The sequence below is a fragment of the Oryctolagus cuniculus genome, chromosome 17 (genome assembly GCF_051225735.1).
Source record: "Oryctolagus cuniculus isolate XC-2025 breed Fujian yellow rabbit chromosome 17, ASM5122573v1, whole genome shotgun sequence".
NCBI lineage: Eukaryota > Metazoa > Chordata > Mammalia > Lagomorpha > Leporidae > Oryctolagus > Oryctolagus cuniculus.
Window position 1 is genome coordinate 18,435,895 of NC_142883.1, and position 24,298 is coordinate 18,460,192.

The window sequence follows — 24,298 nt, forward strand, 5'->3', positions numbered from 1 at the left end:
CTGTTTCAGGGAACACAGTACCATGAAAACGCCAGGCAAGTATCCAGAAGTTACGGGCTCCAGCCTTGGCAACTTTTAAACAAAAGAGCAGTGGGACCATTTTTGTCAAATGAAATCATAGCTCAACCCCCAAAACACCCGTGAAAGATCTAGAAGTGTGCAAGTGGCATGAGGTTCCTGTTAGAAACAGCTGCTCTGGCAGAGGAGGTGGACAAGGGCTTTCACCTACCTCCCTCCACTCACCAAGGACCCCTGTGGAATCCTAGGCCTTTGAGGCAACGGTCTGGAGACCAGCGGCCTAGGGAATCTTGTGAGGTTTCTCCTAGTTGCCAGGATGTAACAGATTTGTTGGGAATATCTGCAGGCTGGGGACTCCAATCCAGAACAAGAACTGTCAATATTTACTGAGCACCTGCCACCACTTATCTGGGCTATCTCAGTAGCATGCTAAAATCACTACACGGTATTGGAGTAACTGGGTTCAAGTCCAGCTCAGCGTCCGATTCCAGCTCCCTGCTAATGTGCACCCTGGAAGGCAACTGATGATGATTCAAGCAATTGGGTCCTGCTACTTATGTGGGAGACCTGGATTGAGTTCTTAGCTCCCAGCTTTAGACATTGTAGGCGTCTGTGGAATGAACCAGTGGATAGGTACTCCATTTCTCAAATAGATAAATAAAAATTAAACAACAAAACAAGCAACAAGTAAGAGGTAAGGCTGAACTCAGGCTGCCACTTCCGGAGACTGTATCTAAACTTGAACAGAGGTAGGTGCTGTGGCTCAATGGGTTAAGCCGCCACCTGGGACACCGCGGCATCCCATACAGGAGTGCAGGTCCAAGTCTTGGCTCCTCCACTTCTGATCTGGCTTCCTGCTAATGCACCTAGGAGCCAGCAGGTGATGGCCACCCACCTGGGAAACCAGATGGAGTTCCTGGCTCCTTGCATTGGCCTGGTGCAGTTCCAGCTGTTGGGGTTATTTGAGGGGAGTGAACTAGTAGATGGAAGATTCTCTCTCCGCCTTTCAAATAAATAAATAAACATCAAAAGAAAAAAACCATCAGGCCAGTGCTGTGGTACAGCATGTTAACGCCCTGGCTGAAGTGCTGGCATCCCATATGGGCGCAGGTTGGAGTCCCGGCTGCTTCATTTCCGATCCAGCTCTCTGCTATGGCCAGAGAAAGCAGAAGAAGATGGCCCAAGTCCTTGGGCTCCTGTACCCACGTGGGAGACCCTGAAGAGGCTCCTGGCTTCAGATCAGCACAGCTCCAGCTGTTGCGGCCAACTGGGGAGTGAACCAGTGGATGAAAGACCTCTCTCTCTCTCTGCCTCTCCTCTCTCTGTGTAACTCTGACTTTCAAATAAATAAATAAATCTTAAAAAAAAAAAGGAAAAAAAAAAAAACATAAAAACCTTGAGCAAGGCCACTTCTCTGAGTTTCTTCTCTTAGCTTCTTCAGAGTTATTTTGAGGGAGAGAAAGTATAGGAAGAGCCAATGGTTTGCTTGGCCAACAAAGATGCCAAATAAATGTTTACTCCCTCGCCTGTCGTGAGGCTGCTAGAGCCACCCCTGAAATGACAGGCCTCCCTGTCACAGCACCACATGGTCACTGTGTTCAGAGCCTTCCCCAAGACTTGATCTTCCATACATGCAGAGGAAACAGGAATCTGTCTCACAGGCCCATCTCAAAACTGTACACTGAGGGCCTGAGCGATCTCTCATGACGGAGATGGATCACATCTGGAAGTAAAGACTTGTACTGCTCTGAATGCCCGGGGGGATAAACAGCAGAAGCAGAATGACTCAACTTCCTTAATAAGATGTGGGTTGAAAACCAATCTCATCCTGATGCTTCCTCTTTTAAGCCTTTAGCTTGCCTGGCCACCAGGTCACACTGGGCAAGCCGCTGCCTATCAAGATCGAGAGCCTGTGCAGGAAGGGGAACCAAGGGCAGCGCTGGGCAGAAGAGCTGCCTGGCAAAGCAGCCACCTGGCCAGGCAGACCAGAGGTTTCCACACACACCCAGCCCTGGCTCCCCTTTCTGCCCTGCCTGAACCCACACTCCCAGCTCTGTTTCAGACAGGGCCCTTCGCGTGCCTGCACGGGGGAGTGGGCAAGCCTGTGACTTCCTTCGCTCACCTGCTCCTCTCACAGGGAACGCCCCCTCCATTATGAATGCCCACCCGAATCTCACCCATCCTCTAAGACAACATCCCCTCAACCAAGTCTTTTTTTTTTTTTAAAGATTTATTTATTTATTTGAAAGTCAGAGTTACACACAGAGAGAAGGAGGGAGGGAGGGAGGGAGAGAGAGGTCTTCCATCCGCTGGTTCCCTTCCATTCTCTGGTTCACTCCCCAACTGGCTGCAGTGGCTGGAGCTGTGCCGATCCGAAGCCAGGAGCCAGGAGCTTCTTCCAGGTCTCCCATGTGGGTGCAGGGGCCCAAGGACTTGGGCCATCTTCTACTGGTTTCTCAGGCCATAGCAGAGAGCTGGATTGGAAGTGGAGCAGCTGGAACTCCAACCAGAGCCCATATGGGATGTCGGCACTGAAGGCGGCTGCTTTACCTGCTATGCCACAGCGCCAGCCCCTCAACTAAGTCTTTGGTGGCAGCTCCTGCTTTCACTCAAGTGTTCAATGACTGCCTGCTAAGTGCCAGGGGATGCAATAACCACTACCATTCATAAACATCTGTGTGCTGGGTGCTGCACTAAGTACTCTATCTGCATCATTACTGAGGCACCGCATGACAGCCCCGCAAGCTGGCGACATCATTCCTATTTTACAGATGAAGAAACTGAGGCTCAGGGAAGGTAGCAACAAGAACAAATGAGGCTCAGTTATACAGCTAGAGCATCTGACACGGGTTTAGGACTCAAGCCAGGATACAAACGACCCATTCCCCTGGGTCCCAAGGGTCTCTGGTTCCTTTCTAGAATAAAAGTTTCTTGGCAGAAGTACCTGTAACATGAGGGCCTGAGCAGGATCACTGCCCCTAATCCAGCCCCAGGAGCTGTCCATCTGCTGCTGCTGGGAATGGCTTCTCAGACTGCAGGCAAGAAGCACAAGAACCAAAGAAGACGGGGCCGGGCTGGGAAGGGCTGAACCAGCGATAAGTGTGTCAGACACTTAGCTGAGCTCCACCAGTACAAGCTCCTGGGATATTATGATTTTTTTTTAAAAGTGTTATTTTATTTATTTGAAAGACAGAGAGTTACAGAGAGAGGTAGAGCCAGAGAGAGAGAGGTCTTCCATTCCACTGGTTCACTCCTCAAACGACTGCAACAGCCAGAGCTGAACTGATCCAGAGCCAGGAACCAGGAGCTTCTTCTGGGTCTCCCACATGGGTGCAGGGCCCCAAGGAGTTGGGCCATCTCCTACTGCTTTCCAAGGCCATAGCAGAGAGCTGGATCAGATGAGGAGCAGCTGGGACTCGAACTGACACCCATATGAGATGCTGGTGCTGCAGGCTGGGGCTTTAACCTGCTGTGCCACAGTGCCAGTCTCCTATGATTTTTAACTTGATTAGATTTTAAATATTTATTTATTTGAAAGTCAGAGTTACAGAGAGAGAGAGAGAGAGAGAGAGAGAGAGAGAGAGAGAGAAAGGAAGGTATCTTCCATCCACTGGTTCACTCCCTAAATGGCTGCAATGGCCAGGGCTGGACAGGCTGAAGTCAGGAGCCAGGAGCTTCTTCTGGGTCTCCCACATGGGTGCAGGGGCCCAAGCACTTGGGCCATCTTCTACTGCTTTCCTGGGCACATTAGCAGAGAGCTGGATCGGAAATGGAGCAGCTGGGACTCAAACTGGTGCCAATATGGGATGCCAGCACTGCAGGTGGCAGCCTAACCCATCATGCCACAATGCTGGCCCCATTTGGTTAGTTTTAACAGGTCATTTTGTGTTCTTAAAACAACCAAAGAATCCACACACAACAGATTCATACACAAAGAGGAGTTCCAGGTAAGCAATGCTATCTTCACTAACAGAACCCCTGAAGGGTGTGCTCTGGAAAGGAGAAAAGAAGACCACAGGAAAGAAATGGGATGCAAGAAACAATGGTGGGCACAGCAAGTGACGCAATATGTCGGTCAGCTTAACTAACAATCGGACATAAAAATTAGCTTAAACTATTTTAGAGCACTAAAACCAAAACAAGGAAGAAGGGTGGAACAGGCTGTTTGATGGGTAAAGAGCAATAAGATCCTTGCCTTTTTGAGGACCTGACACATGTAAATGTTTAAATTTCATTTAAAAACTATAGTTAAGGGGGCTGGTGCTGTGGCATAGCGGGTAAAGCCGCTGCCTGCAGTGCCAGCATCCCATATGGGTGCTGGTTCAAGTCCCAGCAGCTCCATTTCGGTTCGGATTGGCCCAGCTCCTGCGATTGTGGCCAGCTGGAGAGTGATCCAGTGGATGGAAGACCTCTCTCTCTCTCTACCACTCCTTCTCTGTGTAACTCTGACTTTCAAATAAATAAATAAGTCTTTAAAAAATTATAGTTAAGTATGGATGTTAAAATTTAAATGTGACTACTAGAAGAATAGAAATGCAGAGGCCAGTGCTGTGTAGTGTAGGCTAACCCTCTGCCTGTGGTGCCAGCATCTCACATGGGTACATGTTTGAGTCCCAGCTCTCCTCTTCCGATCCAGCTCTCTGCTATGGCCTGGGAAGACAGCAGAAGATGGCCCAAGTGTCTGGGCTCCTGTACACATGTGGGAGACTCGGAAAAAGCTCCTGTCTCCTGGCTTCAGATCAGCTCAGCTTCGGCCATTGCAGCCACTTGGGGAGGGAACCAGAGGATGGAAGACCTCTCTCTCTGTCTCTTCCTCTCTTTGTCAGTAACTGTACCTCTCAAATAAGTAAATAAAGTCTTTTTTTTTTTTTTTTTTGACAGGCAGAGTGGATAGTGAGAGAGAGAGAGAGACAGAGAGAAAGGTCTTCCTTTTGCCGTTGGTTCACCCCCCAAGTGGCCGCTGCGGCTGGCGCGCGCCGGCGCACCGCGCTGATCCGATGGCAGGAGCCAGGTACTTATCCTGGTCTCCCATGGGGTGCAGGGCCCAAGCACTTGGGCCATCCTCCACTGCACTCCCGGGCCACAGCAGAGAGCTGGCCTGGAAGAGGGGCAACCGGGACAGAATCCGGCGCCCCGACCGGGACTAGAACCCGGTGTGCCGGCGTTGCAAGACAGAGGATTAGCCTAGTGAGCTTCGGCGCCAGCTGTAAATAGTCTTAAAAAAATAAAAAGCAAAACTCAACTCAGTTTCCAAACCAGAAGGGTAACGAAGGAAAAACAGAAAAGAAAACCATGCCACTCTAGTAGAAGGCGAGAGAAGAATGAAAAAGAAGAAAAAGGGACAATAAATGAGAACACAAGTTAAGGTGGCAGAAATAAGTAAAATGCTAATGTATCATTACACAATATACATGAATAAATTAAAAAGCACATCATCAGGGCCAGTGGGTTAAACTGCTGCCTGGGACGCAGGCATCCCACATGAGCACTGGTTTGAGTCCTGGCAGCTCTACTTCCAACCCAGCTCCCTGCTAATGTGTCTGGGAAAGTAGCAGAGGAGATGGCCCAAGCTGTTGGGCTCCTGCCTCCTATGTGGGAGATACAGGTGGAGTTCCAAGTTCCTGGCTTTGGCCTGGCCCAGCCTCAGCCATTGCGGCCATGTGGGGAGTAAATCAACAGATAGAAGATCTCTCTGTCTCTCCCTCCCTCACTCTGTCATTCTGCCTTTAAAATCAATCGTTTTTTAAGAAAAATTTGCCAAAAAAAAAAAAAAAAGAGAGAGAGATAGGATTCTTTTTGATTAAAAGAAACAAAATAGAATTATACGGAAAGGCTGAAAACAAAGGGAAGGAAAGAGATATGCTAGGTCAAGACTAACCAAAAACATGTTGCATTCACATTGGACAGAACACTTGGGGCAAAAAGATGTTAATGACGCCTTACAGGGCCGGCGCCGCGGCTCACAAGGCTAATCCTCCGCCTGCAGCGCCGGCACTCCGGGTTCTGGACCCGGTTGGGGCGCCGGATTCTGTCCCGGTTGCCCCTCTTCCAGGCCAGCTCTCTGCTGTGGCCCGGGAGTGCAGTGGAGGATGGCCCAAGTGCTTGGGCCCTGCACCCCATGGGAGACCAGGAGGAAGCACCCCCTCCTGGCTTCAGATCGGTGCAGCATGCCGGCTGCAACACGCTGGCCGTAGCGGCCACTTGGGGGGTGAACCAACGGAAAAAGGAAGACCTTTCTCTCTGTCTCTCTCTCTCACTGTCTAACTCTGGCTGTCAAAAAAAAAAAAAAAAAAAAAAAAAAAAAAAAAAAAAAAAAAAAAAAAGATGCCTTACAGGCACGCTGTAAAGAGCCTCACGGTCCAATGACTGCAGGCAGGTTGAAGTTTTATGTGAGAAGGTGGCGGCTTCTGGTGTCCTGTCCTAAAGCAGGAACCTTGAGTGTGCACTTGGCCTGCTGGCTGCACTGAGGAAAACCATGCAGTCCCTGGGGGAAACACAAACACACACACACACACACACACACACACACTCTATAAGCAGAGGCATGCAAAGACAAAGACAGGCAGGCAGCACGCACAGGGGAACACACAGAGGGACACCTAACCCAGCCAGGGGCAGAGGGGGCAGGAAAAGCTTCTGGAAGGAGGCTCAGGGGTGGGCAAGAATTGTCCAAGAAAAAGAAGAGGGTGTTCTAGATAGAGGGGTCAGCAAAGGGTAGGGCCCTAAGGTGAGTGTATGGAGGACACACAGCTTCCAGCTGCTGGAGGGCAAAGCTTAAGTCAGGCAACTGTGGGAGGTGAGGCCCAGGTATGAGATCATGGGAATGCACTTGGTCCTCACATACCCCTAGGGTTTAAATTCTTGGAAGAGCCAGGTGGGTATCAACTGGATTCCTCCCAGGTTCTTGGGGACAGGGTTGCAGATGGAGAACCTACAGGGTAGGGACACCTGCTGGACATTAAATGAAAACGGTGCTATGGCTGTGGGATCCTTCACCCGATGGGGCTGGCAATGTCACAAGTCACAGGCCTTTGGGAAGCTTGCTCAATTCTTTCCCTTGGGCAGGAAGACAGAGTGGGCCTGTGATGGCTGGAACCTAGCAACAGACGTGGGAAGGAGGAGGGAGGGGCAGCACCAGGGCCCTGTGAGTGCCATGCAGCTGGGAGAACCTCGAAACCTGCTTCCCTGGTTGGCTTAGAGCCAGCTTCCCAAGAGAGCCACTTCTGAGGGAGCATTTCCCATTAAAGGATATGAAATGTGAAGGCATATTAATCACTCAAATCTTACAGATCAACTACACAAAAGAAACCTGACTTGCCCACAAAAACTCAGTCTCGCCACCAGTTCCACAGGTCTGACTTCAGGGTAAATAAAATTTGTGGAGTAAGTAATTTATGCTGTCTTCCAACTCCCACCACGTGGTGAACAAGGTCTGCTAGTCCCAAATCACAGTCACGGCTACCGACGAGGCCCTGTCAGAGGCCCAAGGCATCTATTCTGTAAGAATGGTTCCTACCTTCTGCCAGCTGCTCCCTGGCCTCTGCCCATCCTACACTGATGCTGAGTGAATCCTCAAGACCACCTCAAGCTCAAAGACATCTGCTGGCTCTGCACTGCTCATGGGCCCAGTCCCAAGTCTGTGGTCCATAATCTATCTGACCAGTGCTTCCCTAAACACAGGGTTTGGCTCTGGCCTGCCTGCTCTCTCCACAACCCCTGGCACTCAGCTCTACAGGTCTCCCCACAGGCCATGCTCTGCTTCCTGTTCGTCCTTCAGAGGTGGGGCTCTGGCCTTCTGCCTCCAGGAAGCCTCTCCAACAGCTCTACCACTCTGATGGCTCCTTTCCTGACCACTGCGGCACCTGCTGTCCTCTTTCCAGGTGAAACAGCGCTGGACGATGAAGCATCACACCAAGAGAGGACAGCCCCATTTTGTGTGCACAACTCACAGACTGCAATCCACACACAGAACAAACAGAAACAGGTGTGTAACCAAAGATGTTCTTAGCATTTTTTTGTAACAGTAAGAAACTGGAACAAAAATGTCCAATTATAGGAGAAAGATCATTCTTGTATAAGCCAGGGCAGGCATTTGGGCTAGGGGTTGGGGCACCTACATCCCATATGGGAGTGCTTAACATTTTGACTTCTGGCTGCAGCTCCTAACTCTAAGTTCCTACTAATGCAGACCTTGGGAGGCAGCAGCAGTGGCTCAAGTGACTGGGTTCCTGTCACCCAGATGGGAGATCTGGATTGAGCTCCTGGCTCCCGGATTCAGCTCCCTTAGCCACTGAGGGCAAACCAGGGAATGGGAGCTCTCTGCCTTTCAAATAAATATTTTTTAAAGATTTATTTATTTATTTTGAAGGGCAGAGTTACAGAGAGGCAAAGGCAGAGAGAGCGAGCAAGAGAGAGAGTAAGAGAGAGAGAGAAATGTCTTCCATCTGCTGGTTTACTACTCAAATGGCCCAACTGGAGCTGGACCTATCAAAAACCAGGAGCCAGGAGCTTCTTCTGGATCTCCCACACACGTGCAGGGGCCCAAGGACTTGGGCCATCTTCTACTGCTTTCCCAGGCCATAGCAGAGAGCTGGATCAGAAGTGGAGCAGCCAGGACCTGAACCAGCGCCCATATGGGATGCCGGCACTGCAGGCGGCAGCTTTACCCGCTATGCCACAGTGCTGGCCACTCAAATAAATATTATTAAACAGTGTGACCCCACATGGTATGTGTCTGTATATTACATCAACCTTCATAAAAATGCAGACACATGCAGCAATGATCCTCTCTTGGTGTCAAGCTTATAGCCGTTCTAATATTTTCTGCACTTCCACTTTCTCTCACTATCCACTCTGCCTGTCAATAAATAAATAAATTAGTTAAAAAAAATAAAAATAAAAGACAAGTGTGACAGGGACTGGTGTTGTAGTGCAGGCTGATTAAATTGCCACCTAAGATGCCAACATCCCATCTGAGTGCTGATTTGAGTCCGAGCTGCTCTGCTTCTGATTCAGCTCTCTGCTAATGCGGCTGGGAAAGCAGTAGAAGATGGCCCAAGAGCGGAGTCTAATAAACACGTGCTGAGCCAACCTCCCCGCCCCCCTCTCCACCCTGGAAACCTCCCCAGAACCTTGGAGGTGGTCACTGAGCTGCGGCAGCCGGGCCACTAGCACAGAGGACTGGAGCTGGGCGCCCGGCCCTCCTGGTTTTGGTTTTCATTTCACTCCCTTTCTTGTTCTCCCCAGGGAATGGCGAGTTTCATTGGTTGTGACCCCAGAGGCTCCACCAACCACCCTGCCTCCAATGGTCATCACTTCCTTGCTTTTATTTATAATCATCCAACGGCAAACGTTTGCAGCAGTTTTACAGGCCTGCCCTAGGGGGTCCAAGGGGTGCTCTTGGCATTAGGGACCCCATAAAGATGAGTAACACAGCAGAACTGGACCAGAGAGAAGACCAGCCCCCCTCTTCTGCTGCCGTTGAAGGGGTAGGATTGGAAGGTTGGTCCCAATCCGGGAAACCCAAAGGAAGCAAGATTGGCTAGCCTCTCCTACCTTCCTTATTTATATTCTCTGATCCCGTTTTTTTTTTTTTAAACAAAAACTGCTTTTGAAAACTACAAAAACAATACTTGTTCATTAAAGAAGCAAGCAGTCCACATAAAGCTACAGAACCCAGAAGTCAGTCCCACACCACTCCCTCCTCCTGGCTCTGTGAGACCAACTCAAGGACGCAAGCCACCCAGTTCCACACAGGGGTACCTCCCAGGACTTTTAAGCATTTAGTCACTTCTTCAACACATGGACTTTGTTTCCAATTTTTCACTTGTAAGTGATACTGCATAAACTCCTTTATGCACATCTCTGTGTCACTGTACTTCCAGGTGGTGCCTCCCTGGGACAGAATTTCTAGGCGGGTCTCTGCCAGTGGGCTCTCCTTCCTGCTGGTGCTGTGTGTCAGCGAGTAGGCAACACTAAACAGGTGGTCCCCAAACCCTGTGGCTGTTACTTGCCGGAAAGACACTATCCTTGCCTTCAAGGTGCTTGTAATCTAGTTGGAGAGAAGAGTAGGTAGATGGATAAGTCAATGATGGAGGAACCCCACGGTGATCTTTAGATGAGGAGGCTCCTTGGGGGGATTCCCTCCTACACTTCACACAGCCAAGAGATGGCCGTCCAGTTACATAGCAGCAGGGCCTTGGAGTCTGAATCTTAGTTTCTCAACACTCTGACGTCTGACCAGGGAAGGCCACTTAACTCCAGACTTAGGTGTCTTATCTGTACAAGACTATCCTCAAACTTACAGAATAAGATTTTATAGGATGATTAACTCCAAGAAACAGGTTTAAATAAAACGAGAGTACTTCAAAAGTGTGAGGAAGGCTCCGTGCTGTGGCACAGTGGGTTAAGCCACCACCTGTGATACCAACATCCCATATGGGACCACAGGTTAGAGTCCTGACTGTTCTGCTTCCGATCCAGCTCCCTGCTAGTAATGCACCTGGAAAGGCAGCGGGAGATGGCCCAAGTATTTAGGCCTCTGCAACCCTCAAGGGAAATTCAGATGGAGTTCCTGGCTCCTGGCTTCGAGCTGGCCCAGTCCTGGCTATTGTGGCATGTAGAAAGCAAACCAGTGTATGAAAGTTCTCTTTCTCTGCCTTTCAAAGAAATAAATCTTTAAAAAAAAAAAGTTCATGGAAAAATGAAACTAAAAGATTTTTTTTGGTGCAAAAAATTTTAAATCCATGCAGCTTCATTATGATATGCATTTCCATGAACTCATCTGATGCAGTGCCTGGCAGAGACTAGGCACCTGCTCTGTATATGTCAGCGCAAGCCCCAGGGAGTGGAAGCTATGACAAGGTGAGGGTCCTGCCCACTCTTCAGAGTTGAAGCCCACCCCCCACAGCTCTCACGGGCGACCCTAGCATCGGAAGGAAAAGTCTGGAGCAGACACTGACAGAGGAGGAGGGGGAGAATCCCGAGAGCAGAGGGACAGAGGGCTGTCAGCAAGAAAAGGACAGCTCACAAGCATGTCCCCTGAAGGGCCTTCTGCACGTCTGAGCAGCCTGCACCTCCATGGCTGGTGCATGATGACCCGGCACCCACCATTCCTCGGCAGCCAGCACGGAAACGAGTCGTCCTCTGGTCAGCTTTGAGTATTTTCCACAATCTACTGCTATCTGTATACACTTAATTACATGCTGGTTGTCAACAGCGATGCAAATCAATAATGGCATCCATTGTGGTTTGCTGCATATTAGGCAATGTGTGAATTATAGCTTGGATCCTCACAACTCCGCCGTAAGTCACCAGAACTATTCCCTTTCTATGAAGGAAGAAACCAAGGCTCAGCAGGACAAGGAATTTGCCCAAGGCTGCCTTGCAGGGAAGTGGCATCAGCAAGCTTTGCACATGGGACTTTTATGTCAAAGCCCATACTCTTAGCCATGACACTGTATTCACTTTCAAATGATCTAAGCTTCAAAAATTGGGACCCAAATGCAGAAGCTGTCACAAGCCAAAGATTTGTTAGTGAGAAACCCAGGGACTGGCCCAGGAGGAAGCAACTTAATTAGGAAGCATGAAGAGAGCCAGCCAATGTTCGGGGGTGTGGGGGGTGGGGAGGAGAAGCAACTTTAAAATGACAATGGGGAGCAAGGACTCCAAGCTGGCCTTGAGCCACGCGTGTGTTCCTTAGCCCACGCATGCTCAGTGTAGCTGGGCCCTTCTAAGGGTTAATTACAAAGTTTGAATTCGCCACACACCCCCCCCCCCCAATTTAGATTTATTTATTTATTTGAAAGGCAGAGCTACATAGAGGCAGAGGCAGAGAGAGGGAGAGACAGGTCTTCCACCCACTGGTTCACTCCTCAAATGGCCACAACAGCTGCAGCTGGGCTGATGCGAAGCTGGGAGCTTCTTCAGGGTCTCCCATGTGAGTGCAGGGGCCCAAGGATTTGGACCATCTTCTACTGCTTTCCCAGGCCATAGCAGAGAGCTGGATCAGAAGTGGAGTAGCCAGGACTTGAACCAGCACCCATATGGGATGCCAGCACTGCAGGTGACAGCTTTACCCGCTATGCCACAGCATCAGCCCCTTGCCATTCATTTTAAAAGCCTAGTTCTAGGCTTCTTGAACCTATTTTACTGTTCTTTTACAACAAAGCCTTGAGGATCAAGTGCTACCTTCATAAATATTATCACAGTACTTTGTCTCCAGGTCAGTGATATACAACTTTTGATAAACTTTAAAAGACAAGTGTGACAGGGACTGGTGTTGCAGCGCAGGCTGATTAAATTGCCACCTAAGATGCCAACATCCCATATGAGTGCTGATTTGAGTCCGAGCTGCTCTGCTTCTGATTCAGCTCTCTGCTAATGCAGCTGGGAAAGCAGTGGAAGATGGCCTAAGTATTTGGGCCCCTGCCACTCATGTGAGAGACGTGGATAGAGTTCCTGCCTCCTGGATTCAGCCTCGCCCAGCCCTGGATGTTGTGGCCATTTCGGGGAGTAAAACAGCAGACAGAAGGTCTCTCTCTGTGTCTCTCCCTCTCTGTAATTCTGCCTTTCAAATAAATGTTTTATTTTTTTAAAGTGTGACAATGGCATTTTTTAAAAGATGTATTTACTTATTTGAGAGGCAGAGTTAACAGACAACAGAGGGAGAGACAGGTCTTCCATTTGCTGGTTTACTCCCCAAATGTCTGCAATGGCTGGATCTGAAGCCAGGAGCTTCTTCCAGGTCTCCCATGCAGATGCAGGGGCCCAAGGACTTGGGCCATCTTCGACTGCTTTCTCAGCCCATTAGCAGGGAGTGGGATTGGAAGTGGAGCAGCTGAACTGGTACCAATATGGATGCTGGCACTGCAGGCAGAGGCTTAACCTACTACGCCACAGTGCTGGCCCTGACAAAGACACTTTCAATCTAACTTTCAGATCCTTCAGGAAAAGGGCCATGAGCAAACACAAAAGATGCCACAAGAGGCATCACCGATCCGCAGAGGGCAATATAGAATTGGAATGTACAAGTACATAGAACAAAACAACGAAACCCCACCACAAGTTCACTTCATTTTATGCAGTAAGCAGCAAGGAATTTTCTTCATACGTTACACATGAAAGATGTCAAATGTCACTGAAATCTGCAAGCAGGGTATTTTGTGTAACTGAATATTTAGATGTGGGGGGCTACAGTAACTACCACTCAATGATGACTAATTTCCAAAGATTACAGTGCACACTGTCCTCGTCAAACACAAGCAGTTCTCTGATAAATCAAAACGCACTTGGTGATCTTGCCAAGCCTTGAGGTCATCATTGCAAGCAAAGTTTTGCCTGTGAAAAGTAACTCTCCTCATTTAACCTTTTCAGATAGGATAGTTCCCGAGGCTGTAGTTGACCCCACTGAAATCCAACCCAGTCCTCTTTTCTGGGTCTCTAGACCTGGCTTTCACAGGTAGGACTGGTTCAAACAGGGTCTTCTAGTATTAGGAGACGAAACGAGGCAGGTTCAGCCTCCCAGTAAGGGAGGAGGCTTCAAGTTCATTGTAGTCACTGTGACTGGTTCTGAAATTGAGGAACTAGTTTGAGGAACTTCAGAATAAACAAGAAACCCAGAGACTCGGCTTTCCACGGAAGACTTCCAATGCTTGGGGGAGATGGAAGGAAGCACACGGTGCAGCTCCGCCCTCCAGCAGTGGAACCCTCACCATGACCTAGTTTCAGAGGCTGCCCCGTACACCATGACAAACTGGCTGAGTGGCAGGCTTGAGGACATGAGTGGCATTTAACCTACCCCTTGATGATCAGGGGTCATAGGCTTGCCTTCCCCTAGCAAGGGAGGAAAAGGTTTGGCATGTGGGCTGTGACAGGGAATACTCAGATCTCAGATCAATTCCTTGGTAAAGGAAAGTAAACCACAAACAGCCTGTGGCTCCCCCGTCCTCTCTCGAGCCAGCAAGGCTAGCGGAGAAGTCCGGGTTTGAGTGCTAGCCTGCAAGAGTGGGACGGCGTCCAAGGCTGATGAAGTTTCACTGCTGTCACCCTTGAAAGGGCCCCCGCCTCTTTTTTTTTTTTTTTTTTTAGGATTTTATTGATTTATTTGAGAGACAGACAGAGAGGTCTTCCATTCACTGGTTCAACTCCCCAAATGGCTGCAACAGCAGGGGTTGAGGCAGGCTGAAGCCAGGAGCTTCTTCTGGGTCTCCCACATGGGTACAGGGAGACAAGCACTTGGGCCATTCTCCACTGCTTTCCCAGGTGCATTAGCAGAGAGCTGGACTGGAAGTGGAGCAGCCAGGACTTGAAGTGGCACCCATATGGGACGCCGGCCCTGTAGGCGGTGGCTTCACCTGCTATGCCACAGCACTAACCCCAAAAAGGGCTTCTTGAAGATTTAGCAGAGAAGGTCAGGAGAAATTGGCCTTGTCTTTCACAGCTAGCCTCTTATTACCTGCTTCTACTCTGGCCTGTGTTTGAGTACATTCTATTGACAGCACTTCTGAAAATGCACGCCTTTCCCCAGAGCACTGGTTTCCAGATTACGATCAAGCTTTTACTCCAAGCTGACAGTGGTACAAGACCCCAGGGTAAGAGAAATGTGAGGGTGCTCTGGATCAGACTGCAGACTGGGAGGTGGGCTCCACCTTGAGTGGGGGAAGATGGGGCTGCAGTGCCTTCCTTGGCCCCTGCAGCTCCCATAGCCAAGGCGCCGATGCAGCAGTACCTGTCATGTGCCTGCTTTCCTGTCCCTCTTTCCCTTGCCTTGGCAAACTCCTTGAGGGCAGTGCCTTAGCTGTACTTGCTTTTACAGATGTTCCTCCACTTACGATGGGGTTGCATGCCAGTAAACCCATCAGAGGTTGAATGTACCTTGAATACACCTGGATGCTGAACCTCACAGCTTGACAACACAGCACCCTGGAGTGTGTCAGCTGCTTCCCCTCAAGACTGTGGGGTGACTGAGCACAGCGGCCACCCAGCACCACAAGAAGACGAGACTGTACAGTACACCAGCTCCGGAAAAGATCTGAATTCAAATGTGAACTATAGTTGCTACTGAATGTGCATTGTTTTCGCACTGTCATGAAGTCGAACCATCTTAAGTAGGGGCCTGTTTGTCTATTTTAGCACCTGGCAGACCTGGCACATCTAACACATGTGACAACTGCTGAGTGAAAGAATGGCTAGCACACTCCTGAGGAACAATGACTGCTGTGGGCTCTGAGATCTGGCTGGCGAGTGACGCAGTTCACACTGTCTAGTCACTGCCCAGCTCTGGGGACAGGTGTGCCAGCTCCTTGCACACAGGGGTCACAGTGTGATAACCGCATTCTGATTGTACCCCATCAAGAAGGTGTCCCACAGGCTGGCTGCTGAGCCATCCCATTTGATTCCTTTCTTAAGTGCTGACTTGGACCGTCAATTATTTCCAATCACTTGAGAAGATGACCCTTCTGAATTGGGCTCAATCCATCCAGGCTGATTTGCATAAACATGCCAGGCAGGGGCTGGTACATGAATCTCTTTTACACATATCTCTGGAAAGCTCTCAAAGCACACAGCACCTGCCAGCTGGGACTGCTGGGCACGGGCTCCAGGAACCTGGTTCTTCCAATTAACTCCCTGGGCCAAAGGACTCCACCTGCAATTCTAACTGGCAATCACATCCTCACTGGAGCCTGGTTAATTTTCCTTTTCCTCCCAACTATACCTAGCAAGAACCAGAAGACTAGTTCTGGTGCAGCGAAGTGAAGGCCAATGTCAGCAGAAGAGCCCTTTATACCGACAGGGAGCCACCACTCAGGCGGGACATCTCGCTCCAGGAGGATCCATTCACTGAGAGAAGCCAGGCAGATCCAGCTGGGACGGCGCCCGCCTCTGGCTCCTCTGGCCACTTGCATGATGTGGGCAAAATGTCCCTTCCTCAGCGGAAGAAAGGTGCGCGAGAGCTTCCTGGTGTCCAGTGGGTTTGGATCCTTGCTGTCAATCATTACTAGTTACTGAATGCCCACTTGGGGTAAGACACTGCTTGTCGAGGTAGGAAAGCGCCCTGCAAACACAGGCAACCTTTGAGACTTCCGGGTAACCATGCCCAGAGTTGTATTTTCTTATCAACCTTGACCACTTTTGACTGAACTCCATGGTACAAGAAAGCGTCAAGTAAACAGCTCTGTGTTGACTTTCCCTTGATGCACAGCAGCAGCTGCACTGGCTCCACCCTTTCCAGGCCTGGCAGAGGTCGTAGAAAGGCTGGGATGGGGTCATGACAGGAGGACAGAGGGAGGAGCTGCTTAATAAAATAAAGTTCCCGCTGCGGGAGTAGGTCCTTTGTTCAGTGGCAGCAGAGCACAGTGAGAGGAGCCGGGGGTTAGTCCGGCGCCGCCATTAACCAGTGTGCAGCGTGGCACCTCATTCGGCTTTCTCAGGCCATTTCTCTTTTACAAAATACAGGACTTTGTAAAGGCTAATGATCACTCCCAGTATGTAATTTTTTTTTTTTTTTTTTTTTGACAGGCAGAGTTAGACAGTGAGAGACAGACAGAGAGAAAGGTCTTCCTTCCATTGGTTCACCCCCCATATGGCTGCTACGGCTGGTGCGCTGCGCCAATCTGAAGCCAGGAGCCAGGTGCTTCCTCCTGGTCTCCCATGCAGGTGCAGGGCCCAAGTACTTGGGCCATCCTCCACTGCCTTCCTGGGCCACAGCAGAGAGGTGGACTGGAAGAGGAGCCACCGGGACAGAATCCGGCACCCCAACCGGGACTAGAACCCAGGGTGCCGGCGCTGCAGGCGGAGGATTAGCCTAGTGAGCTGCGGCACCGGCTTTCCAGTGTGTAATTTAAGAGCTTTCTTTTTTGTTAATTTTTAAAATTTATTTGAAAGGAACTGAGAGAGAGAGAGAGAGAGAGAGAGAGAGAATCTCCCATCCACTGGTTCACTTCCCAAATGCCTTCAACACCTGGGTCTGGGCCAGGCCAAAACCATGAGCCAAGAACTCAACCCGAGTCTCCCACATATGGCAGGGACCTACATACTTGAGCCATCACCCGTTGCCTATCAGAGTGCACATTAGCACGAAGCTGGACTCAGGAGCAGAGCAGGACTCAAACCCAGACATTCCGATATGGGATGCTGGCATTACAGGCAGCATCTTAACCGCTGTGCCAAACGCCCACCCCTCTAACTGCTCTTTCTGAGTGGTGAAGACGGTCTTTAGCCACATCAGCCTGAAGGGAGTACTGGTTAGCCCAGACTGATCGGCTGTACGTACTGGGGTTGGGGAGGGGTCTGTGACAGAGAGAGCAAACAGGATCCCTTGCAAGGGAATAGTGGTCCTTCTGCTTCAGCTCCAGTAAAGTCTGCCTTGTGGGTGACCCTGGACACAGGTAGGATGCTCTGATCAACAGCAGTCCAGCTCAGCAAATACACCAGGACAGAGCACAGAGTCTGAAAAAAACCTCTGTCTTGATGGATACCTGATCGTGGCTTTTGAGGGAGCAGGGTCAGCAGAACACAGAGCCACCAGAAACTGGGAAGGGATGGCTCAGGAGTTCCCCCACTGCTGCTTTCTGAATCCAAACATGAGCCCTAGAAGTGCAGACAGCCGAGTGGTGGCAGGCTTGGCGTTCTAAATGCTTCCTGAGATCCAGGGTTTAACCTACCCACACCCCAGTCGCTGGAGCTCTTCAGAACCTCTTCAGGTGGCTAAAAGGAAGGCAGGTGGCAAAGGGTTCCCCCAAAGGTCTTCGCACCAAAGTACAGCTTGTTTCTCTCTGCTCCCTGCCAAGGGATTTCCCAGCTCCCTGGGGCCAAAGCTCCCCTCTGCTGCTTCGCTGACTGTCACTGGAAGCGAGCCACTGTCTTTGCTGGAGGTGGCCGGGCTCAGGAGTGCACTGGCACTGTGCTGGGCTCAGGGCCCTTGTCCACATGAGCTCCTAAGGGGATTTGTTGGCAGCAAGCCTAGGGAGCCTCCTGTGCTTCCTGCCCCTGCCCCCAAGCCCTAGTGCTAGAAGGGGGTGGTCTTCGGCAGTCGGCTTCTCCACCAGCTCTGCTCAGGACTTCCTCTGCAACTGTGCTAGGGAGCAAACCACCTGTCACCTACAGCCCTGCCTGAGTGACTCACCTTCTAGAGAAAGCGCTCTGCTCACCTAAGCAAGGCGCTTGGAAAATGACTAAGACACCTACAAATGCTCTGTGTGAGCGGGGTCCAGACACACAGCTTCTCACCTCCCGTCTGGAGGCACGGGCTGAGTGCGCTCCAGGCCTGTGCTTTCATTTTCATCTGAACTGAGCTGCACATGGGGCTTGACATCCGGTGATCTATTTTTTCTAAAAACTAGGTTCACTTTAGAAATGACTCTTTGGCCATCAAGACAGCTTACTCAAGAGACAACAAAATGTTATTTAAAGGGAACATCAGCCTGGTGGGAGCCTGTATTTTTGTTTCGTGGTAAGGAGGAAAATGAATTTAAAATATCTTATGAAACTTTTTTTTTTTCCTGTGAGATTTAAAGGGAAATCTGCACGTCCCCGAGTGTAGACCCAGGGTTCCAGACCTGGCACTGGAGATGAGCTCACTGAGACACGCTCACAGGAGAGAAGGCGGGGAGCAGAGGGGGCCACATGGTGGTGGGAACCTAACCCTACAGCACCAAAGGTTGCCACCTAGGCCTCTAGACGACAAGTCCTTGCTGCTTTAGAGCTGAAGCGGGATTCTCAGCTGCCTCGCATCTTCAGAGTTACAGCCAGGGCCTACTTAACCACGTGCAGGACACAAAGGAGCCCCAAAGAGGCCCAGCTCTGCTGTGGCTTGGGGTCCTGGAGGCTGCTGAGGGTGCTGGCGCTGAGATCAACTCTGGGCGAGCCCGGGCCTTCTTAGGCTCACCTGCAGTGTGGTGACGGCAGTCTTTGGTCTAAGACAGGGGGCCCCTGACAGCTAAAGGCTCCAGACTGGAGAACTGTCCCCCTTGGAGGTGCTGCTGAGGAAATGACTGTCCTGTCTAGAGCAGGCCTCTTCTTGACATCAGCGCACAGAAAACACATCTAGTCACAGCACAGTAACCGGCAGCGCTTGCTACTGCCATCACTGCCGCCACCAGCCACAGCCACTGCGCCCCGCGGTGCTGTGTCAGTGTGCAAGGCGCTGAGCTCAGTGCATCAGACCCGCTCGCTGCCCCAGACATTCCTGACCCACAGATGGACAAGCTGCCCACGCTCGGAGGAGGAGGTGAGTGCCCGAGGGCACACCTGCGTCCCACCAGGTCTGTCCGAGCTGGCCGCCTAAATCCCCTCCGCTGTGGGGGACACCGTGGACTCGCTCTACTGCTCCAGACAAACCACTCGACCTCTCTGCTTCCGTTTCTGAGTCTGGACAATGGGCTCAGACGGATCTGTCCAGAGGACAGGCAATTTATTTTTTAGCGTTTTATTAATTAGCAATTAATATCCATGAATAATTGATGATAATTGATACTAATCATTGGTTATTACAATAATTAGATAAAGCTACTATCCTGGTTTAGTTATGTTCCAAGTTGACATGTTTTGAGGGGAAAACCCATACCCTTGCATGAGCAAGGCAGAAAAGACAGTGACCTGGCTGTCAAGGAAAGTGGGCTTGGACCCGGGGCAAGACACTGATTTCCGCTCCGGCTGTTGCGGATGGAAGTGAACCAGTGGAGGAAAGACCTTTCTCTCTGTCTCTCCAAGTAAATAAAAATTAAAAAAAAAAAAAAAAAAAAATGATTTCATATCTCCTCTACTTTATTTCTCTTCCCCAGGCTTAACTTGTCTGACCTTTGTCCTTGTTTTCTTCACCTGAGTACTGTGAGAAAATACAAAGACTGGCTACAGATCGCTCCGGGTGTCACATAATTTCAAGGGATTAAAGGATGTAAAAGACAAGAGAAGACATGGAAACTCTAGTACAAAGAAGGCCGCAATCTCAGGCAACAGGACCAGCCCAGGAGCAAGGCCCCATCCTCGAGGCGCTCTCCTGCAACGTTCGCCCTGCGCCTTGGCCTTCCGTTTCTAAGCTGCCACTCTCAGCACCGCAGCCCGGCTCAGCAAGCAAATGAAGCTCTCACACGTGCACCGCTCTAAAAACTCCCCTGCGCCTCAGAGATGCCCAGCCCCCTTCCGTTCCCTTCCTTGGGTCCTGGTGTGCAGAGCCGCAAGGGCCGACATCCTCAGGGATCCCCGAATCCACCGGCATGTAACTCCCCTCACCCTTCCACCCATTTCACACCAGGGCCATCAAAAGTGCCCATCATGCACAGGTGTTTCCAGTTTAACTGAAATACTAAAATGGGGCAAACAGGAAGCATCAGACACAACTGCGGTAGTGACTTATTAATCATGAAAGCAGAATTTTACTTGCATTTTAACCTTTTGCCAGGAAAAAAAAAAGTCAACACCAGCTTTGAGCTGAGGTAGGCCAACAGCCTGGAGGAGAAGCGAGCTGACCGGGACCTTGCATTTCAGACTGAATTCAGCTTCAAGACATCTGAACTTTGCGACAGAAAGAGCACCTGTCAAGCCGACGCAGAGGGGACTGGCAGCCCTCCGGCCGGGAGGCAGGCCCGAGAAAGGCCCACGTGCTGTCTACTGAGGCAGGAAACCCAACAGCGACTGCACAGGCTCCAGGGATGACACTGCTCTCAGGAGGTGCCAGCAGCAACACAAAGAACGCCGGGAAAGCTCTCACCTCTTTTCCCGTTTCCCCAGACCCTGGTCAGGCACCGACTGTTATCTTTCAGCAGAAACAATCAGAACGTTGCCGAGGGCTGCGTAACCCACGGGCACAGGCCCTCTTCTCAGCATGAAATGCTACACAAACACTCTGGGCAGATCACAAAGGAGTCAGTGTTCCACAGCAGAACCAAAATGAGGAACCAAACGCCCTCTGTGGCGGCAAACGGCCCACCAGACGTTTGCTGTCTACCGGACGAGGGCTCAGTTGGCAGGGTCTCTGTGGGGCTGCTCCCACAGGCTGACAGCACCGGGGCCAAAAAAAACCCCTTGGGAGCTGCCCCGTGTAATTGACAACAGGCAGGAGCCCACCTGGAGCACACGGCTTCCTGCTGTCTGGCTCCCCAGGACATCCACCTGGGGACTTACTTCTGAAGTCAAGCCAGACACCGCCGGCTTCTGAGTTCACGCGAGAACGGAATCTAAAGAGAGTGTGACTTTTCCACGGACTTTCTCAAGTCCCCTCGCACGGCTCTGATTTTGAGATCTTCTCAGAAGTTCACCACACCCTTCAACACACACAGATGTCCTGAAGGCGCCCAGGACTCGCAAGCCTGGCGCGGCCCCAGAGCTCTCGCTTGGACATCACTCACAGAGCAACGAGAGTGCATCCAAACACCTCCCAAGCGAGACAAGCACCTGTTGAGTGTGCTCTCCCCTCAGCAGCAGACACCGCACCAGCCACCGCTCGCTCCCTTCTGCATGTGGGCCCGCCCCAGGGTCTGAGTGCCACACACCTGCCTCGGGTGCGCCACACACCTGCCTCGGGTGCCTCACCTCCCACTCAGGTCGGTCCCATCCACCTGACCACCAGACCCCCAAAGAAGAAAGGTGGCTACAGGTATCCGAGCACACTAAGTGAAAACACACGGCCGACGTTCAGATACTATCTCCCTCTAATCTTTCAAAAGGACCACATTTCTAGCTACTGGCTTTTCAACGTTTTTCCTGGAATAAACTTCAGACTGCCATTTTGTAAGGCGGCCCTGCTCTCACACTGCACTTCATTTTGCTTTGTGAGTTCATGGGTGTTCATGGTCTCCAGCGAACAAAAACAATCTTGCCGTGTATGCCACTCGGGTCCTTGGCACGCTCCTTCCCACCTCGTGCAAGCTTCAGGACAACGTTTTAACCTCCCTTCAAAGCCAGCACTTTGTCAAGTTCCTGAGCGCCAAGGGAGGGCTCCAGGACAGGTGGGCGAATCTTTGCACTGCACCAGCGGCCTCTCTCCGCCGGTACCCGGCGGCTGGGCTGCACATGCCCGGGCCACACTGGGCCTCCGGCACAGCAACGGTGTCTCTCAAGCGACCTGTGAAGTCTTGAGCGGGCGCGCAGGCTTCCAGCAGGGCTGGGGTCAGGAGAAGGTCGGAGGATGCTGCGGCCAGCCGGCTGCCCGCTGGGCCCCCGGAACAGACTCCGCTCCTCTTCCCGGTCTTGGGGTGTGACTCCCCAAGAACTTCCCACGGAAGGTCACAAACGGCTTCGGGGCCTGTGGGGGGCGCCCAGGGCGCGGGGCGGAGCAGTGCCGTGGCCCCCGCCGCCGAGGAAGGGGAAGCAGGGCGCTCCTGCGCGCGCCCAGGGCCAGCGTGGGGCCCGCGGGCGAGCGCGGCCTGGCGGCTCTGGCCAGCACGGCGCGCGACCGTGGCGCGAACGGCGCGTGCGAGAGCGCGCTGGCGGACGGCGGCGGGGCGGCGCTCGTGGGTCCCACCCGGGCCGCCGACCACCACCACTATCCCGGGGCGGCCGGTCAGGCCGCGGCCCCGCCCGGGACTGACAAGAGATCCCTCCCCGTCGCTCTCTCAGCGCCCCGCGCCGGGACCCGGGGTCCGGCCCAGTCACCTACCGGCCGCGCGCTGATCTCCCCAACCGAGCGAGTGCTATCCGCGCTGGCCCGTGGTCCCTCACCGCCGGCCGCCCACCACGGCGCTCGGGGCCCTCGGTCGCCCCGCCCCGCCCGGCCCCGCCCCCTCCACCGCCGTCCCTGCCGCCCCCGGAGCCCCGCCCCCGCCGGCGGCGGCCGCGTCGCCTCGCTTCCCGCCTCCTTTCTCTGGCCGCCGCGCGACCCTTGTCCCCACCCACTCTTCCAAGCCAGCTAATGACACAGCCCGTCGTGATTGGCCCATCGTCCCGCTCCCTAGCAACGATAGGCTAGCGAGACCTGGTTTCCAGAAATGGGCATCAGTTCCGGACGAGATTTATGCAGAAGCGATTGAAGGGCGGACGGTGGACAGAAGGCGGAGGCGGCCGCGCATGCGCACTCGGCTCTTGGCAGTTTTTTTTTTTTTTTTTTTTTACCGGTCCAGTTCTTGAAGTTACGGGAAAGAAGGGAGAGTGTACGCATGCGTGGGAACTCCCAGCCCTGGCTCCGGTTGCCGTGGCGACGACGAGGCGGTCCCGGTTCCGGGTTACCTCAGTTTTTCTCTTTGCTGCCGGGCGGTGGCGGCTGAGACGGGGCTAGCGGGTAGGAAAAGTTTTGTTGAGCACTTACTGTGCGCCTGGCGCTGTGGAGTCTCTGAGGAAGAGTTAGGCTACGGCTTGGGGAGCCGAGGGTGTGGACGTGGAGGGTGCGGTGGGTGCGCGCGGGGGGCTGGCGTGGAGCAGCAGCGGGGCGCCGGCGCTGTGGGAGTGTCTGCTTGTTGGGGTACAGGCCACGGAAAGACGGTGGCTTTCCGTCAGCAAAGGCGGGACCTGGAGTCTGGATAGGCACTGAGGGGTCCGAGTATTTCTGTCTGAGTGGGGGTGGGGGGGCCGAGTAGGGGAGGTGCGGATATTTTTTTCTTTTCTAACCTGTGCTGGCCTGCAGTGAGTTTGTATTTTATCTGCAATAAAGAATTCCAGGGGCACAGCGCACTAAGGCGACGCGGGCGTCCCGTGTCCGAGTGCCTGGGATGGAGTGTGGCCTCACTTCCGGTACAGCATCCTGGGAATGTGCACCCTGAGAGGCACCTGAGAGACTCAGACACTTGGGTTCCGGCCATTCCCGTGGGAGACCCAGGGGGAGTTCCTGGCTCCTGGCTTGGCCTAGCCCATCCCTGGCTGTTGCCGGCATTTGGGGCGTGACCAGCGGATGGAAGCTCTCTCCGCTCTCTCTGTTGCTCTGCCGCTTCGATACATAAAAAATCAATCAACTAAAAAAAAAAAGTTCCAGACTAATTTTTTTTTAAGTTTGCAAAATACAAGATGAGCCTCTGCCCTGGGCTTCCCGCCTCCGGCAGGGGCCCGTGGCAAGTGTGGTGATGGTTCTAGTGTCCTGGCTGGCAGGCCCCATCCAAAGCTGGCTTGAGAGGGAAGGCGCACCCCGCTGTGGACGTATTTACGCCGAGGCCTGGCCACCAAGTGCTCAGGACCCCCTTGCAGTCACTCTGGTGGCTCAAAGCCGCTCTCTGAAGCTCTGCACCCACCCCTGTGATCCCACTGTGGGTGCAGTTGGTGGACGGGGAGGACCATTTGTTTAGACAGGAACGGAACACTCAAAACTCGAGGGCTTCCCCCGCTCACCCATGCCAAAAATATGTTCTGCTTGGCTGGC

General features: G+C 52.1%; 1 protein-coding gene across 3 annotated transcripts in view; it reads right to left on the reverse strand.

Moving 5' to 3' along the window:
- Positions 1 to 22,728, reverse strand: part of MAP3K14 (mitogen-activated protein kinase kinase kinase 14) — a 48,061-nt gene extending 25,333 nt beyond the window's left edge. The window contains exon 1 of one of the 3 annotated variants that reach the window (XM_051825758.3): positions 22,613 to 22,716. The gene's annotated coding sequence lies outside the window, so the exon portion shown is untranslated. Of the gene's footprint in view, positions 1 to 20,725; positions 20,858 to 22,612 lie in introns of those variants that run through there. The other 2 variants (XM_089316938.1, XM_089316939.1) reach the window with 2 other exon arrangements.
- Between the last annotated feature and the right edge of the window lie 1,570 nt (positions 22,729 to 24,298).